Below are 18,622 nucleotides of genomic sequence, written 5' to 3' on the forward strand. Positions count from 1 at the left end.
CTTTGGGCTGACTTCTGTTGCGAACATATGACTTTAATGTACACATGTACCTTTCCGGAGGATACATCCAACGAAACTGCACCGGACCTCCCAATCTCACCTCATTTGCTAAATGAATGGCAAGATGAACCATTATGTCAAAAAAACTAGGGGGAAAGATCCTCTCAAGCTGGCATAATGTTTCCACAATCTCTAACTCCAGTAAATCTATCTCTTCCAGTGTGATGAACTTTTTGCACAAGCGATGAAAAAAGGAACTTAGTCGAATCAACGGAATGGCCACATGATCAGGAAGGATGCTTTTAATCGGTATTGGTAGTAAATAGTGAAGCATAAAGTGAGCATCGTGGGTCTTATACCCAGAAACTTTTCTTTCTCCTAGATGTACACAGCGTGATATATTCGAAGCACTGCCATCAGGTAGCTTTGCTGTCTTCAAAACACCATAAAAAACTGACTTCTCTGCAGCAGTCATAGAAAAGCATGCCTTTGCCAACTTTGTTCTTTTGCCATTATTCACCTCCTTTGGTTGAAGATTTTTCCAAATACCCAAATCTTTTAAGTCATATCGAGCATTCAAATGGTCCTTTGTCTTGCCTGGGATATCCAAGAGAGTTCCAATTACACTGTCAAGTATATTCTTCTCTATGTGTATGACATCTAAGTTGTGACGCAGTGGGTTCTTGTGCCAGTAAGGCAACTCAAAGAAAATTGATCTTTTTTTTCCAATTCCATGGGAAACTATTTGATGTACTTTGCTTCTTTCCAAAGACATTCTGAGCATTTTGTAGCATCTCAAAAATTTCGGGTCCTTCTATAACAGGTGGAGGGGGTCTTAATTCCTGCTTCCCATTAAAAGACCTTGTATTGGTTCTCCATGGATGATCCATGGGTAAAAAGACACGATGGTCCATATAAATTGTCTTCCGACTGTGTTTTAGTTGTAAGCTACTGGTATTTTTGTTGCAATAAAGGCAAGCCAACTTTCCCTTTGTACTCCACCCAGACAACATAGCATAAGCAGGAAAATCGTTGATTGTCCACAAAAGAGATGCCCGCATTTGAAAGGTCTCATTCTTTGACGCATCATAGGTTTCGACTCCTTTTTCCCACAACAACTTCAAGTCTTCTATCAATGGTTGTTGGTGGACGAAATTGTGATTCATTCTTTTCACTTCAACAATCCCAGGTAATGGCTCCAAAAACTTGGTGTCAATGCCATGGTTCACAACTTCGCACAACTAACCAGCAAGTGCACTGGGTCGTCCAAGTAATACCTTACGTGAGTAAGGGTCGATCCCACGGAGATTGTTGGTACGAAGCAAGCTATGGTCATCTTGTAGATCTCAGTTAGTGAGTGGAATCGTAGGGTCAAATGGAATTAAATTGGATAAATAAAATAAATAAAAGGGATAGAAATACTTATGTAAATTAATAGTGGGAATTTCAGATAAGTGTATGGAGATGCTGTGCTCCTCTTGAATCTCTACTTTCTCATTGCTTACATCCAATCCTTCTTACTCCTTTCCATGGCAAGCTGTATGTAGGGCATCACCGTTGTCAATGGCTACATCCCCTCCTCTCAGTGAAAATGGTCCTCTGCGGCTGTCACTCGCATGGCTAATAATCTGTCGGTTCTCAATCAGGTTGGAATAGAATCCATTGATTCTTTTGCGCTTGTCATCACGCCCAGCCTTCAGGAGTTTGAAGCTCGTCACAGTCATTCAATCCTAGAATCCTACTCGGAATACCATAGACAAGGTTTAGACTTTCCGGATCCTCATGAATGCCGCCATCTATCTAACTTATACCACGAAGATTCTGTTGGGGAATCTAAGAGATATGCGCCCGGCCTAAGGTAGAACGGAAGTGGTTGTCAATCACGCGCGTTCATACATGAGAATGATAATGAGGGTTATCTAATCATCACATTCATCATGTTCTTGGGTGCGAATGAATATCTTGGAATAAGAATAAGAGAGAATTGAATGAAAGAAAATAGAACTGCATTAATACTTGAGGTACAGCAGAGCTCCACACCCTTAATCTATGGTGTGCAGAAACTCCACCGTTGAAAATACATAAGTAAAAGGTTCAGGCATGGCCGAATGGCCAGCCCCCATGATCTGAGAACTAATCGTCCCAAGATCTGATCCTAAGATCTAAAGTGATCAAAAGATGTCAAATACATTAGTTAAATGTTCTATTTATAATAAACTAGCTCCTAGGGTTTACATGAGTAAGTAATTGATGCATAAATCCACTTCCGGGGCCCACTTGGTGTATGTTTGGGCTGAGCTTGATCAATCCACGAGCTGAGGCTTCTCTTGGAGTTGAACTCCGAGTTATGACGTGTTTTGGGCGTTCAACTCCGGATCATGACGTTTTTCTGGCGTTTAACTCCAGAAAGGAGTGTGTACTTGGCGTTCAACGCCAAGTTGCGTCGTCATTCTTCGAATAAAGTATGGACTATTATATATTGATGGAAAGCCCTGGATGTCTACTTTCCAATGCCGTTGAGAGCGCGCCATTTAGAGTTCTGTAGCTCCAGAAAATCCATTTCGAGTGCAGGGAGGTCAGAATCCAACAGCATCAGCAGTCCTTTTGTCAGCCTTTTTCAGAGTTTTGCTCAAATCCCTCAATTTCAGTCAGAATTTACCTGAAATCACAAAAAAACACACAAACTCATAGTAAAGTCCAGAAATGTGAATTTAACATAAAAACTAAGGAAAACATCCCTAAAAGTAGCTCAAACTTACTAAAAACTATATAAAAACAATGCCAAAAAGCGTATAAATTATCCGCTCATCACAACACCAAACTTAAATTGTTGCTTGTCCCCAAGCAACTGAAAATCAAATAGGATAAAAAGAAGAGAATATACTTATAAATTCCAGAATATCAATGAATATTAATTATAATTAGATGAGCGGGACTTGTAGCTTTTTGCTTCTGAACAGTTTTGGCATCTCACTTTTTCCTTTGAAGTTTTGAATGATTGGCTTCTCTAGGAACTTAGAATTTTGGATAGTGTTATTGATTTTCCTAGTTAAGCATGTTGATTCTTGAACACAGCTACTTATGAGTCTTGGCCGTGGCCCTAAGCATTTTGTTTTCCAGTATTACCACCGGATACATAAATGCCACAGACACATAACTGGGTGAACCTTTTCAGATTGTGACTCAGCTTTGCTAGAGTCCCCAGTTAGTGGTGTCCAGAGCTCTTAAGCACACTCTTTTGCTTTGGATCACGACTTTAACCACTCAGTCTCAAGCTTTTTACTTGGACCTTCATGACACAAGCACATGGTTAGGGACAGCTTGATTTAGCCGCTTAGGCCTGGATTTTATTTCCTTGGGCCCTCCTATCCATTGATGCTCAAAGCCTTGGATCCTTTTTACCCTTGCCTTTTGGTTTTAAGGGCTATTGGCTTTTTCTACTGCTCCTTCTTTTTCTATATACTCTTTTTTTTTCTTTTTTTTCGAATGCTTCTTCTTTTTCACTGCTTTTTCTTGCTTCAAGAATCAATTTCATGATTTTTCAGATCCTCAATAACATTTCTCTTTGTTCATCATTCTTTCAAGAGCCAACAATTTTAACATTCATAAACAACATGATCAAAAGACATATGCACTGTTCAAGCATTCATTCAGAAAACAAAAAGTATTGTCACCACATCAATATAATTAAACTAAATTCAAGAGCTATTTTCGAAATTTATGTACTTCTTGTTCTTTTGAATTAAAACATTTTTCATTTAAGAGAAGTGAAGGATTAATGGATTTTATTCATAGCTTTAAGGCATGGTTACTACATACTAATGATCATGAAATAAAGACACAAAACATAGATAAACACAACATTAAAAACTGAAAAGCAGAAAGAAATAAAGAACAAGGAATGAATCCACCTGAGTGAAGGTGGCGCCTTCTTGAAGGTCCAATGGTGCTCTTTGAGCTCCTCTATGTCTCTTCCTTGCTTCTTTTGAATGATTCCTAGTAATTTTGGTGTTCCTCCCCTTAGTTGTTTCCAATATTTGTGTGGAGGACAACTTATTCCCTGAGGTATCTCAGGAATCTCTTGATTTGCAGCCATATGTTCTACCACTGAGCTATGACGGCTTATATTAGTCTTTCCATCTCCCATGACTCAGAGGTGGAAGCTTTTTTGTCTTCCCTTTTGAGGTTTCTCTGGCTTTAGGTGCCATTAATGGTAATGGAAAAGCAAAAAGCTATGCTTTTACCACACCAAACTTAAAATATTGCTCGCCAGTTTTTTTTTTTTTTTTGCAAGCCTTTTTCCTTGTTCCTGCTCATATAGGGAAGAAGAGAACAAGAAAAGAAAGAGGAATCCTCTATGTCACAGTAAAGAGGTTCCTTATTGTTAGTAGAAGAAGAAAGGAATAAAAGTGGAGAATCCAATCACAATGGTGAGGATAGAGGCAGTGATTGGAGATGAAGAGAGGTGAAGAGAAATGTTAGTAAATAAATAAAATAAATAGAAAGAGATGAGGGGGAGAGAAATACGAAAATAATTTTTGAAAAATGGGTTAGTGATTTTCGAAAATTTAAAACTAAAATTTGAAACAATTAATTAATTAAAAAGAATTTTTGAAAAAGAGGGAGGTATTTTCGAAAATTAGAGAGGGAAAAGTAGTTAGGTGGTTTTGAAAAAGATAAGAAACAAACAAAAAATTAATTAGTTAGTTGAAAAAGATATTAAAATCAAATTTGAAAAGATAAGAGGATAAGAAGTTAGAAAAGATATTTTAAAATTTTTTTGAAAAAGATAAAATTTTGAAAAAAAAAATATATGATATAAAAGATATGATTTAAAAAGATATGGTTTTGAAAAGATAAGATTGAAATTAGTTTTGAAAAAGATTTGAATTTTAAAATCACAATTAATGACTTGACTCCAAGAAATCACAAGACATGATTCTAGAACTTAAAATTTGAATCTTTCTTAACAAGAAAGTAACAAACTTGAAATTTTTGAATCAAAACATTAATTTTTGATGCAATTTTCGAAAATATGATGTAAAGATAAGAAAAAGATTTTGAAAATATTTTGAAAAAGATTTTTGAAATTTTCGAAAATGATGAAAAAATGGAAAAGATATGATTTTTGAAAAAGATTTTAAAAAGATAAGATTTAAAAAGATAAGATATTTTTTTGATTTTTGAAATTTTTTTTTATGAGAGAGAAAAACACTAAAAATACTCAATGCATGAAAATTTTGGATCAAAACACATGATGCATGCAAGAACACTATGAATGTCAAGATGAACACCAAGAACACTTTGAAGATCATGATGAACATCAAGAACATATTTTTGAAAAATTTTCAAGAAAAGAAAACATGCAAGACACCAAACTTAGAAATTTTTCGTGTTTAGACTCTATGAATGCAAGAATGCATATGAAAAACACCATACAACACAAAACAAGAAAATATGAAGATCAAACAAGAAAGTTCATCAAGAACAACTTGAAGATCATGATGAACACTATGAATGCATGTATTTTTCGAAAATTTTATGCAAGAAAAAGATGAACATGCAATTGACACCAAACTTATGACTTGACACAAGACTCAAACAAGAAACACAAAATATTTTTTTATTTTTATGATTTTCTAATTTTTTTTTGTATTTTATTTGATTTTTTTCGTAAAATATATAGGAAAAATAAAATAAGAAATTCAAAATTTTTAATATGAATTCCAGGAATCTTCGCAATGTTAGTTTAAAGCTCCGGTCCAGGAATTAGACATGGCTTAATAGCCAGCCAAGCTTTCAATGAAAGCTCCAGTCCAAAACACTAGACATGGCCAATGGCCAGCCAAGCTTTAGAATACATAGTTCAAGCATGTGAAGAGGAAGCCTCAGTCCAAAAGAATTTAGACATGGCTTTACAGCCAGCCAGGCTTCAACATGCTTCATGAAGCTCCAGAATGCATATTAAAAATTTTTTTGAATAATTTTCGATAATAGGGAGAAGATTTTGAAAAGATTTTCGAAATTTTTTTTTTTTATAAAAATTACCTAATCTGAGCAACAGGATGAACCGTCAGTTGTCCATACTCGAACAATCCCCGGCAACGGCGCCAAAAACTTGGTGGACGAAATTGTGATTCATTCTTTTCACTTCAACAATCCCAGGTAATGGCTCCAAAAACTTGGTGTCAATGCCATGGTTCACAACTTCGCACAACTAACCAGCAAGTGCACTGGGTCGTCCAAGTAATACCTTACGTGAGTAAGGGTCGATCCCACGGAGATTGTTGGTACGAAGCAAGCTATGGTCATCTTGTAGATCTCAGTTAGTGAGTGGAATCATAGGGTCAAATGGAATTAAATTGGATAAATAAAATAAATAAAAGGGATAGAAATACTTATGTAAATTAATAGTGGGAATTTCAGATAAGTGTATGGAGATGCTGTGCTCCTCTTGAATCTCTACTTTCTCATTGCTTACATCCAATCCTTCTTACTCCTTTCCATGGCAAGCTGTATGTAGGGCATCACCGTTGTCAATGGCTACATCCCCTCCTCTCAGTGAAAATGGTCCTCTGCGGCTGTCACTCGCATGGCTAATCATCTGTCGGTTCTCAATCAGGTTGGAATAGAATCCATTGATTCTTTTGCGCTTGTCATCACGCCCAGCCTTCAGGAGTTTGAAGCTCGTCACAGTCATTCAATCCTAGAATCCTACTCGGAATACCATAGACAAGGTTTAGACTTTCCGGATCCTCATGAATGCCGCCATCTATCTAACTTATACCACGAAGATTCTGTTGGGGAATCTAAGAGATATGCGCCCGGCCTAAGGTAGAACGGAAGTGGTTGTCAATCACGCGCGTTCATACGTGAGAATGATAATGAGGGTTATCTAATCATCACATTCATCATGTTCTTGGGTGCGAATGAATATCTTGGAATAAGAATAAGAGAGAATTGAATGAAGGAAAATAGAACTGTATTAATACTTGAGGTACAGCAGAGCTCCACACCCTTAATCTATGGTGTGCAGAAACTCCACCGTTGAAAATACATAAGTAAAAGGTTCAGGCATGGCCGAATGGCCAGCCCCCATGATCTGAGAACTAATCGTCCCAAGATCTGATCCTAAGATCTAAAGTGATCAAAAGATGTCAAATACATTAGTTAAATGTTCTATTTATAATAAACTAGCTCCTAGGGTTTACATGAGTAAGTAATTGATGCATAAATCCACTTCCGGGGCCCACTTGGTGTATGTTTGGGCTGAGCTTGATCAATCCACGAGCTGAGGCTTCTCTTGGAGTTGAACTCCGAGTTATGACGTGTTTTGGGCGTTCAACTCCGGATCATGACGTTTTTCTGGCGTTTAACTCCAGACAGCAGCCTGAACTTGGCGTTCAACGCCAAGTTACGTCATCAATTTCCGAATAAAGTATGGACTATTATATATTGATGGAAAGCCCTGGATGTCTACCTTCCAACGCCGTTGGAAGCGTGCCAATTGGAGTTCTGTAGCTCCAGAAAATCCATTTCGAGTGCAGGGAGGTCAGATTCCAACAGCATCAGCAGTCCTTTTGTCAGCCTTTTTCAGAGTTTTGCTCAAATCCCTCAATTTCAGCCAGAATTTACCTGAAATCACAGAAAAACACACAAACTCATAGTAAAGTCCAGAAATATGAATTTAACATAAAAACTAATGAAAACATCCCTAAAAGTAGCTTGAACTTACTAAAAACTACCTAAAAACAATGCCAAAAAGCGTATAAATTATCCGCTCATCAGTTGTAGATACACATCAATGTCTTTACCAGGTGATTGTGGCCCAGGAATAAGCAAAGAAAGCATACAATATTCGGGTTTCATGCACATCCACGGAGGCAAGTTGTATACCATCAGCATCACGGGCCACGTGCTCCATGAAATGTTCATGCTACGAAATGGGTTGAACCCATCACTTGACAAGCCTAGTCTAATATTGCGAGATTCTTTTGCAAATTCTTCATCGATTTCATCAAGATTCTTACATGCCAAGCCATCAGTAGGATGCTTTAACGTCCCATCTTTTATGCGCTCCTCATCATGCCACCTCAGATTAGCTGCCGTCTTTGAGCACATAAATAATCTCTGAAGTCTTGGAATTATAGGAAAGTATCTCAAAGTCTTTGCAGGAATAGGACGACCTTTCTTGTCAGGTTGGTTCTCGCTATTATCACTGGAATTTTCAGTATATCGAGAAGTTCCACACACACGACATTGTTTTTCATCCTTTAGTTCTTTTCTATACAGGAGGCAATCATTAGGACAAGCATCAATTTTTTTATAATCCAAACCTAAATCTCTTATCATAGACTTTGTCTTATGGAAAGATGAAGATATGTTAATGTCAGGCATTGCCTCTTTCAATAGCTCAAGAAGTGAAGTGAAGGAGGCATTGCTCCAACCATGCAAACACTTTAACAAGTACAGACGGATGGTAAAAGATAATGTAGAAAATTTCTTACAACCCGGGTATAACTCTTGACTTGCCCCATCTATTAAATTGTAAAACTTTTTAGCCTCTTCATTTTGACCTACAGTAACACCCTCAGCATGAGATACATCTCCAAATGCATCATTAAGCAGTCCTTCAATGTCATCGCGTGCACCTTCTTCATCATCCGTGTCATCGTCAACCGCCATCGGGATTGCCCATTCGCCATGATTAATCCATGTTCTATATCCCTTAACAAATTCGTCAGCTACTAAATGGTCGAATACCACATCTATTCTATACCAATTAATGTTACAACACCTCTTACAAGGACATTGAATTTGTCGTCCGTCCGGTTCTCCCTCAGAGTATGCAAAGTCTAAAAAACTAATAACACCATTGATATACTCTTCGCTATACCTCGGTAGATCCATCCAATCCTTTAGCATATCACAAAACCTAATCGCTAATTATTAAATTTTTTAGGCGGAAAATTTATAAGGGGTCGCAAAGTGAAGATTAGAAGAATAGAGGAGGCAGGGTGTTATTTGCTACAAAGGGAATGGGCAATGAAAAGGACATTCAAAGACTTGTAACTAGGATGGGAAATAGTTCCTAGTCTTAGAAGTAATTTTCTAGAAACCCATTGAGGTAAAACAAATAAAGAGAAACATAGAATTTATAGTACAAATATAATAAGTTAAATTGCAACTTCAAAACTAACAAATCAAAAGAATTAAAGTATGTATTGTACCTTGCCATGACACGATCAACGTTTTGACAAAATCTTCTTGGAAGACCTTAACCAAAAATTTTTTCACCTTCAACCTTAACCACGAATAACTGTAAAAATATTCAATTAAAATATATAATATAAAAACAAATGCACATAAATTTTCACCAAAAAAAATCATATCAAACTCAAAACCTTAATATATCGAATTAATTAATATCTTATAAAATGTTCGCATCTTAATTTTTTTTATTGCGAGATTAACTCTTTATACTCTTTATCCTTACTACCTAACAGTAGAAACAACAATTGGAACCCAATTAAGGTTAGAAGGAGTTGGTAATTAATTAGAATTGATGATGAAAAGGAATAGTATAAATTAAATGAGAGTGTATGGGGCAACTAAGTATAAATTAATATTCATAGTTAGAGGATCACAGGCTTCCACGTCTCTAACTCCTTATTATTCATTATTTCCAATAATAATTAATATATGAAATTGCTTGCATGTATGTCATAATTCGTAGTAATTAAAAAATAGCATTTTAATAAATTGTGAAAGTACAACTGGTTTTACACCTGTTTACATATGGTATTGATTAATTAAGTCATACATAAACATTCTTAATTTGTTGATAATATTTATACATATATGTAAGAGAGCTTAGGTAGCTAGGTAGAAAGAGAGTCAAATATGGGGAAGACCTGGCCAAAATAAGAAGCAAGGATCCACATGCATGGCGGCAATAGAGTCAGAAAGTTGATTAAGAAAGTCAAAGCCACATTTAACACACACGTGAGCATTTCACTCATAGAGCTGGCACACTTACACCATCACTAATTTATATATCTTCTCTTACAAGTGCTTGCTTCACTTTCATCTCAACTTGCCTTGCTAGCTAGCTACTCTTTTATATAATTATTCTTCCTTAAATCTTCAAAACTATCAAACACAAATACCTTCTTCTCTCACGCTTTCATATATATTATTTGAAATAAATAATCACATAAAACATAGGTGGATGTGTAAACCTTGATTGCCTTTTAAGCACACTGTACTACTCATATTAATGGAAAAGACAGGCACTTCAATAATTAGAAATTAACTTCTATAACTCATTTGGCAACCATTTCCGAATCAAAATTTGAGATATACAAGCATGTTACCTGATTAACAGCAGAATAAGCAGATAAGAAATCAAGATATTTGTTTCCCTCTGGATCCCACACAGTAACTCCCTTTGCTTGAGAAAACACAATGGGAATTAGATGGTAACTACATTTAAATCAGAAAAGATCATTTGAGTAAATTCCTACACACAATTTATATTCTATCTCTCACCAACAGCCCACAACATGCATTTATTTATTTGAGTAAATTCCTAATTTCCAAAAACCATTTTAAATTACTTTTATTACTTTATATATATATATATATATAGAAAAAGGTTATAGTTTAGTGAAATTAATTTGTTGTGTGAATGTATGTAGGTAGAATTGTAGATAATATATCATATATAAGACAAATTAATTGGATCTCGGTTGATATATATGATGATGATTGATGAAGGCACCATGCACCCTATACATACATACACACAGTACAAGTTGACCAACCACACCCAAGTCAGAAGCAGCAGAGATCAATACCTATCTCCCATCATTATATAGTTGCCAGCATTTAAGTGTTCTCTCTACATATTACTCCCTTTTATGTCATAAACTATACTATCAGTACTCTTATTTATATCTCAATTTTGAAAGGATCATATTTTTAATCTTTCATCTTATTTACAGAATTTCTATTCATAAATCTCACTAACTTAACTTGAGTATGTTTAAATATTAGTGTTGGGTGGATAAAATCTGACTATATATACCAAAGAAAAAAGGAATATTAAGCGGAGAATTAATATATAGTTACCATCAGAGTAGTTATCTCGCTATCATGGAAGAATATGTAGGCGTGCAATTTTTACTAGTATTTTGGTAGTATCAAATGGAAAACAAAATCATATTAAAATATCAATATTTTCCAGAATCATTCACTCTGTTATTTACAGAGGAGCAGATTTCTGGTCCCATATTCTCAATCACATGACCTAGAGAGCTAGGGGTTAAGTATACTATTGAGGGAGAAATTAATATACATATGTACATACATATATTAGCCACAAGATGTTCTGTGTGCATGCATATATATCAAAAAAGTAAAATTAAATAAACTTAATCTAGGATAATAAGTTATTTATCGATACAGGGATTAACCTAGTAAACACAAGCCTGAGAAACTATAGCTAAGGATTGACATGGTAAAAGAAAAGGACAAAGTATTGCCACAAAGGAAACAGCATCTATAAACTTAAGTTCCTATATTTTCAGTCAGGGAAGAAAGTTAGCATAAGAATGAATAAGTTAACAGCACTTGACTAGGCTCAAACTCAGATAACTATTAGTGTATTGAGATCTGCTTACCTCTTATTCCTCATACAACTTCTAATTCACACTCTATTATCACAAGATCAGAATCAAGAACCCAAAAACCAAGAACCTTTACTGTTTCTATTACCTGGGAGAGGTTCTTTTCAACTAAGGTAATTAGCCATAGTTTAAAGAAATTTAACATTCAGTTATAATTTACAAGAAGCCTTAGACCAAGAAGCCCATGCTATGCTTTCAATTAGTGAACTATGGAGTAACCAACATAATAATGTCTCAAACCTATCTTACAACAGTTTTGAAGGGATCTTTCTTGTAATAATATTTGAAATGATTCATCTGAAATAATTAGATCTTTCTTGTAATAAAATTTTTGGTAATATACCAGAAGGGATCTCTACTTTAACTGATATAAGACTTCATTTTTACTAAGTGTAATTGAAAGACAAAACAAATATACGCAAAATCAGGAACAAACACAATGTTCTGGTCTTCTTTTAAATCAAATTTCTATTATGATTAGAAGAAAGAGACAAAACACACATACCTGCAAGGCTGTAGCTGTCTCCAATGCAACAATGGGGTTGATTGTCTTACTTCATTTAACAAACTCTAAGTCACGATCAATACTCTCTGTCAAAACCTGCGAGTAACAAAAATTCCAAAGATAAAACACTGAAAACAATAATCTTCTGCATTGGAAAGTTTGATTTCTGTTGATTTAGCATTTCACAGTTCAAGGTTTATTTTATTTGTCAAAAATGGAAGTCCATACCCTGTCTCTTTACAAGAATTTGTTTCTTTAGAAGATTTTATGAGAATACTTGTTTCAGAATCCTTTAAAATCTTTTTATTTTTTATATAAAAAGAGTAATCATCTTAAACAATTTTCCTACTTGGTTTTCATAATTTATTAGTAGGCAAGACAATTTTAACAGAAGAATGGTTTGTGCATAAAAGCAAAAAATATAATAACACAGCTTCTGCTATGGACACTCTGCACATCCAGTTCAAGCTTTGTTTTAGCAACTTTAATTTAGACAATAAATGTTAACAGCTCTAATTATTTTGCACCAAAAATCATACAGAAGAAAACCTTCGTAAGTGGACCTTCAGGAGCAGACAAACTAAAAAATTTTAGCAACAAGTCACAGTAAACCCTGCAGTGCAACACTAATAGAATAAAACCCCCAAATTCACTAGTTCTACTGCACCGCAACATTAGCATGCATGTTCATCAATTCACGAGTTCACAGGATTTTGTACCAAACCCCCAAATTGTAACCCTAAAATCCGAATCCTACCCTCTCAGATTTTAGAAACCAAATGAAGGTAAATACATACCTTCTTGACAATGGTGAGCGACTGATGAGAGGCTTTCAGTTGAGGCAGAGTCTTCCTGATGTGAGCGCGCAACAAAGAGAAGCAACAATGAAGATGAGTGACAGCGTGGTGAGTGGTGAGTGATGAAGATGGGTGAGTGGTGGCGACGGTGAGGGTTGTGCGCGACAGGGTTGGCGAAGGTGAGAAGCGCAGAGATGACGATGGTGAGGGCGAACAGGAGTGACTTTCTTGTAGTGAGAGGGTTTCTTCGCGATGGTGCAGTGAGAGGGTTTCTTCGCGATGGTGCAGTGAGAGGGTTTCTGCGCGATGGTGGGTGGTCAGTGGCGATGGTGAGTGTGGTGAGAGGGTTTCTTCACGGGTCAGTGCAAGGATGAAGGGGCTTTGGAGGGAAGTGATGACCTAGGAGGGAATTGACAAAATTTTCGCTAAGTGTAGGTTTCCTTTTGCGTAAAAAAGGAAAAAAAATTACCATGGAAAGGAGTAAGAAGGATTGGATGAAGGCAGTAGGAAACCAGAGATTCAGAAGGAGCACAGCATCTTCATACGCCTATCTGAAATTCCCACCAATGATTTACATAAGTATTTCTATCTTTATTTTAGGTTTTATTTATTATTATTATTCGAAAACTCCATAACCATATATTTTCCACCTAACTGAGAATTACAAGATGACCACAGCTTGCTTCATACCAACAATCTCCGTGGGATCGACCCTTACTCATGTAAGGTTTGTTACTTGGACGACCCAGTGCACTTGCTGGTTAGTTGTGCGAAATTGTGAAGAAAGTGCTGAGTTATAAACGCGCATACCAAAGTTGAATGCCATTATTAGATATCACAATTTCGCCTACCACTTTCCTTTTATGCCTTCCATGTGTTTGATAAAATGCTTGGAAGAATGTTAGAGTAGAATTTTATGTTCTTGGCTTGATATGGTAGCTTAGGAACTCTTGAGTTACTAATATCCAAGTGATTGATGATTGATAGCCATTGTCTCTAGCTCTCATTAATTCAATTAGTGAATAGTTAGGACTTATGGACTTGGATTGATATAGCTCATTTGTCCTTCCTTTACTTGTTAGAGGATGATTTAATGGGATTGATCCTTGCAATTATCATGTTGTGATTAATGATAGTTATAGAGATCCTTGACCACCAAACCTTGCCAAGACCGTTTTATAATTTGATTTTCATTACTTTTCATGTTTCTTATCCAAAACCTTCCAACTATACAACTCATAACCAATAACAAGAATACTACCCTGCAATTCCTTTGAGAGATGACCCGATGTTTAAATACTTCAGTTATTAGATTTATTAGGGGTTTGTACTTGTGACAAACAAATTTTTGTATGAAAGCATTATTGTTGGTTTAGAAACTATACTTACAATGAGATTTCATTAGTGAAATTCTAGACCACACAAAAAAAATACGATCATCAAAATGGCACCGTTGGCGGGGAATTGCAATTGTGTGCCTTGTTATTGGTTATTGTATATATGTGAATATTGTGAATATAGTTGTCTTTTGCTTGTTTGTTAGTTTTTGCTAGTTTTTAGAGCTTTGTTAGTTTTATTTTGCTTCCACTATGAATTCTCACCCCTTTGGCTATGAGTTTGGATCAAATTGTGTTGTAGGAGTTATGAACTTCAATGACAACATGCATCAAGGATGGAACCATCAAAGATGGGAGGAGCCTCAAGGAATTGATCACTCCTCTTGGCAACAACCTCCGGACACTTATAGGTATAATTCCCATCCTAATGCATGTCAATTCAATGGCTATGATGAACCTTCTTGTGACTATCAACAACCACTATCATATGCCTATGAAACCCATCCTCAACATGATCCTCAATCATACTCACAAGCCTCTTTTTACCAAACACCCCCAATGACCCTTATTCATTATATGACCAATTACCCATGCCATATCCTTGTGACTATCACAAACAATAACCTTTAGAACCACCACAACCCTATCATGATTACTACCAAGAACCACCTCAATACACATCACCGCCATATTTCCACCAAGAAGAACCACCTTCCTACTATGAACCCTTTCTCCAAAATGATGAACCTTCCTATCCACCCCAAGCTCCAATGGACAATTCTCTCACTTTGCTACTTAAAGGACAAGAGGCCATGCAAAGGAATGCACTAGAGTTTTGTGGCTAACTTGACCGAGGTAGTGCACACTTTAGCCTACCAATGCTTGAACACTCAAGGTACTTCCGTGGCCATATATGATAGATCAAAAGAAGAGAAAAGCATGAAGGAGAGATTTGAAAGACCGGTGGAGAGTGAGGAGCTAGACTTTGTATTGGAACAATTGAAGGAAGCCATGATTATTGAAGAAGAGGAAGAAGTGGTTGAAGATTTAGGAGATGCAGAACCACCATGGGAATCTCAAGAACCTCTCCCCAAGAAGCCTAATATTGATGCTGAGGAGGGTGTACAACCTCCAAAGCATATCATAGTTGGAGACTTTGAAGAGGTTAATCAAGAGGAAAACTCCATCATTAATGAATTCTTATCCAAAATGGAATCCTCTCCCATGGAATTTGAAGTTGAAGTTATTGAAGACAACTCAACACCAAGCAACATTGATGACCTTGTTGAAGATTCTTCCGATGAATGTGAAGCCGATATTGATGTAGATTTCACACAACCTCCCAAGTTTGACTCGATTGATGATGAGGAGGAAATGGAAGAAGTCAACAAGCAAGAAGAATCTGAAGAAAGTTGTCAAGAGGTGGAAATCACTAAGAAAGAGCATAAGGGAGTAGACCTCGCATTGTCTAAGTGTGGAGAAGTTACCCTTCCTAAGTTACCGTCCAACACAACATTTAAGTGGGTAAAACTCTTACCCTTAAGCTTCACTTTCTCACTTGAATATGGCTTGATTGAAATGGATGGGCAACTTAGAGCTCTTCGTGAAACTAAGAGTAAAAAGGAGTTGTGTAGTGGTTGGAAGCATGGAATTAGGCTCATTAAGGGTCTAGGAAGATGATTTGGCTTTCTAAAGAGAATTCTATGTGTCAACCACCCGGATGAAAGATTCATTATAATCCACTTGAAGACGGGTGTGAAAACAAGATATAGGATCCCAGATCGAAACATGAAGACCAACTGTGGGAGCTCATCTCTTGGGTAGAACTTCACCCAAGCTTGGTGAAGACGGTCGGAATTTCTGTCAACCATTTGAGGAGCAAAGATCCTTGGAAATTCAAGGATGACTACAAGCATAAGCCACCATGACAAAGAGCTTCCCAAATGTCCAACTTAAGGACTTAAACTAAAAGTGATAGGTAGGAAACACCCCACCATGGTAAACTCTTTCCACTCTCTTATAGCTTTGATTAATAAGTAATTTGAGTTGCCATTGTAGGTAGTTTTTCTCTTCATATAGTTGTTTTAATAATTTGGTTGTTGGTTGCTTATGATGCAAGTTTCCTTGCTTATACTTGAAAACCCCTCAAAAGCCAAAAAGATTTTTCTAGTTTTGCATTTTTTGGTTGGTTTTGAGATGTAAGTAGTGTTAGGGAGATTTTGAGCTATTCTTAGTATTTTTAAAAAAAAAATGAAGAGAGGGCCAGGACGCGTACGCACGCTGTATGCATATGCATCGATGAGCGGATACAGCCCCCATACATTTTTCCAGAGAGTTAGGCAAACATTGTACAAACACTGGGTGTGTAGCACAAGGTTCATGCACGCGTACACGTATGTCACGCGTATGCGTCGATGCGTTTAAAGAAAGGCACGCGTGCGCGTACATGACGCGTACGCGTCGATGTGCTGACACAGTTCCCATACATATGACCCGAGAGTTGTGCTAACTCTGGACCAACACTATGCCTCTGGCCCAACTCTCAACCCACGCGGATGCGTCCATGTGTAAATCCCCATTCACGCTTCGGCGCACTTGGCGCCTCCGAATCCCTCCTTTCCTTCGACCACCCATGCCCACGCGTACAGGATGCGTACGTGTGGTTTTGAAATTCATAACCCCCTGGGATGCGAGAACCCTACCATTCATGTACCCTACCCCTCCTTCCTCCCAATGTTTCCTTCCTCTATTCCCTCCATAACCACCGCTCTCAAGCTCATCACTGCCACCGATCGCCAATGCCGGCGCCGATCGCTACCGCCGTCTCCTCTCTCCTTCCTTCCCCTTCTCCTCTCTCTTTCTTTCCTCCTCTTTTCTCACTTGCCTCTCTCACCGCCCCTCTCTCTGTTCTCCTTCTAGCAACCCAACTCTACCATAGTCACCGGCGAACCCTCCGCCACCTTCATCATCACTTTTCTCCCCTCTTCTCACATTCAACCTCCTTTCCTTTACTGCTTCACCGCACCCTGTACCCTAGGCTGCCCTTTGCTTTACTGCTTCGCGCCCGCGTTGCTCCCTGCACCACCGCGAGGCCCATCGCCACCAATTCGGGGCGGTGCTGCTGTTCTCCCTATTTCCCAGTCCTACATTTTCTGTTTTGCCTACCTTCCAGGTTTCCCCTGCCTCCCATTACCCTATTTTCTTACTTGCTAGTCAATTTTATCTGTTACTTTTAGCTAGATTAATGATTGAATTTCTGGTTTTTTAGGATAGTTAGAAATTGGTACACGAAATTGTGATCACACTTTTCACAACTCTGCACAACTAACCAGCAAGTGCACTGGGTCATCCAAGTAATACCTTACGTGAGTAAGGGTCGATCCCACGGAGATTGACGGCTTGAAGCAAGCTATGGTCATCTTGTAAATCTCAGTCAGGCGGATTCAAATGGTTATGAGGATTTGATAATTAAAAGATAAATAAAATGGAAAATAACATAAAGATACTTATGTAATTCAGTAGTGGGAATTTCAAATAAGCATTTGGAGATGCTTTGTTGCTTCTGAACCTCTGCTTTCCTATTGTCTTCATCCAATCATGCGTCCTCCTTTCCATGGCAAGCTGTATGATCTTCTCAGTGAAAATGGTCTGGCTACAGTTTCTGTACGGCTAATCAACTGTCGAATTTCTCGTCTCGGATGAAAAATACCAGGCACAGCTACCGCAGGGCTAATCATCTGTCGGTTCTCACTTGTGTCGGAATAGGATCCCTTGATCCTTTTGTACACTGTCACTGCGCCCAATAGTCGTGAGTTTGAAGCTCGTCACAATCATCCCTTCCCAGATCCTACTCGGAATACCACAAACAACGCTTAGACTTTTCGGATCTCAGGAATGCTGTCTATTGGTTCTAGCCTATACCAAACTTAGAAGTTGAGTGTGGGGGCTCTGTCTGACTCTGTATTGAGAGAAGATTTTCATGCTTCCTCTCCATGTTTACATAAGAAGATCCTTGAGTCTTAAACACAAGGTAGTCCTCATTCAACTGAAGGACTAACTCTCCTCTATCCACATCAATCATAGCCCTTGCTGTGGCTAGGAAGGGTCTTCCAAGGATGATGGATTCAACCTCATCCTTCCTAGTGTCTAGGATTATGAAGTTAGCAGGGACGTAAAAGCCTTCAACCTTCACTAAGACATCCTCTAAAAGTCCAAAAGCCTGTTTCATTGATTTGTCTGCCATCTCTAGTGAGATTCTGCAGCTTGTACCTCAAAGATCCCTAATTTCTCCAT

Source organism: Arachis stenosperma, chromosome 10 (genome assembly GCF_014773155.1).
Source record: "Arachis stenosperma cultivar V10309 chromosome 10, arast.V10309.gnm1.PFL2, whole genome shotgun sequence".
Classification (NCBI taxonomy): Eukaryota; Viridiplantae; Streptophyta; class Magnoliopsida; order Fabales; family Fabaceae; genus Arachis; species Arachis stenosperma.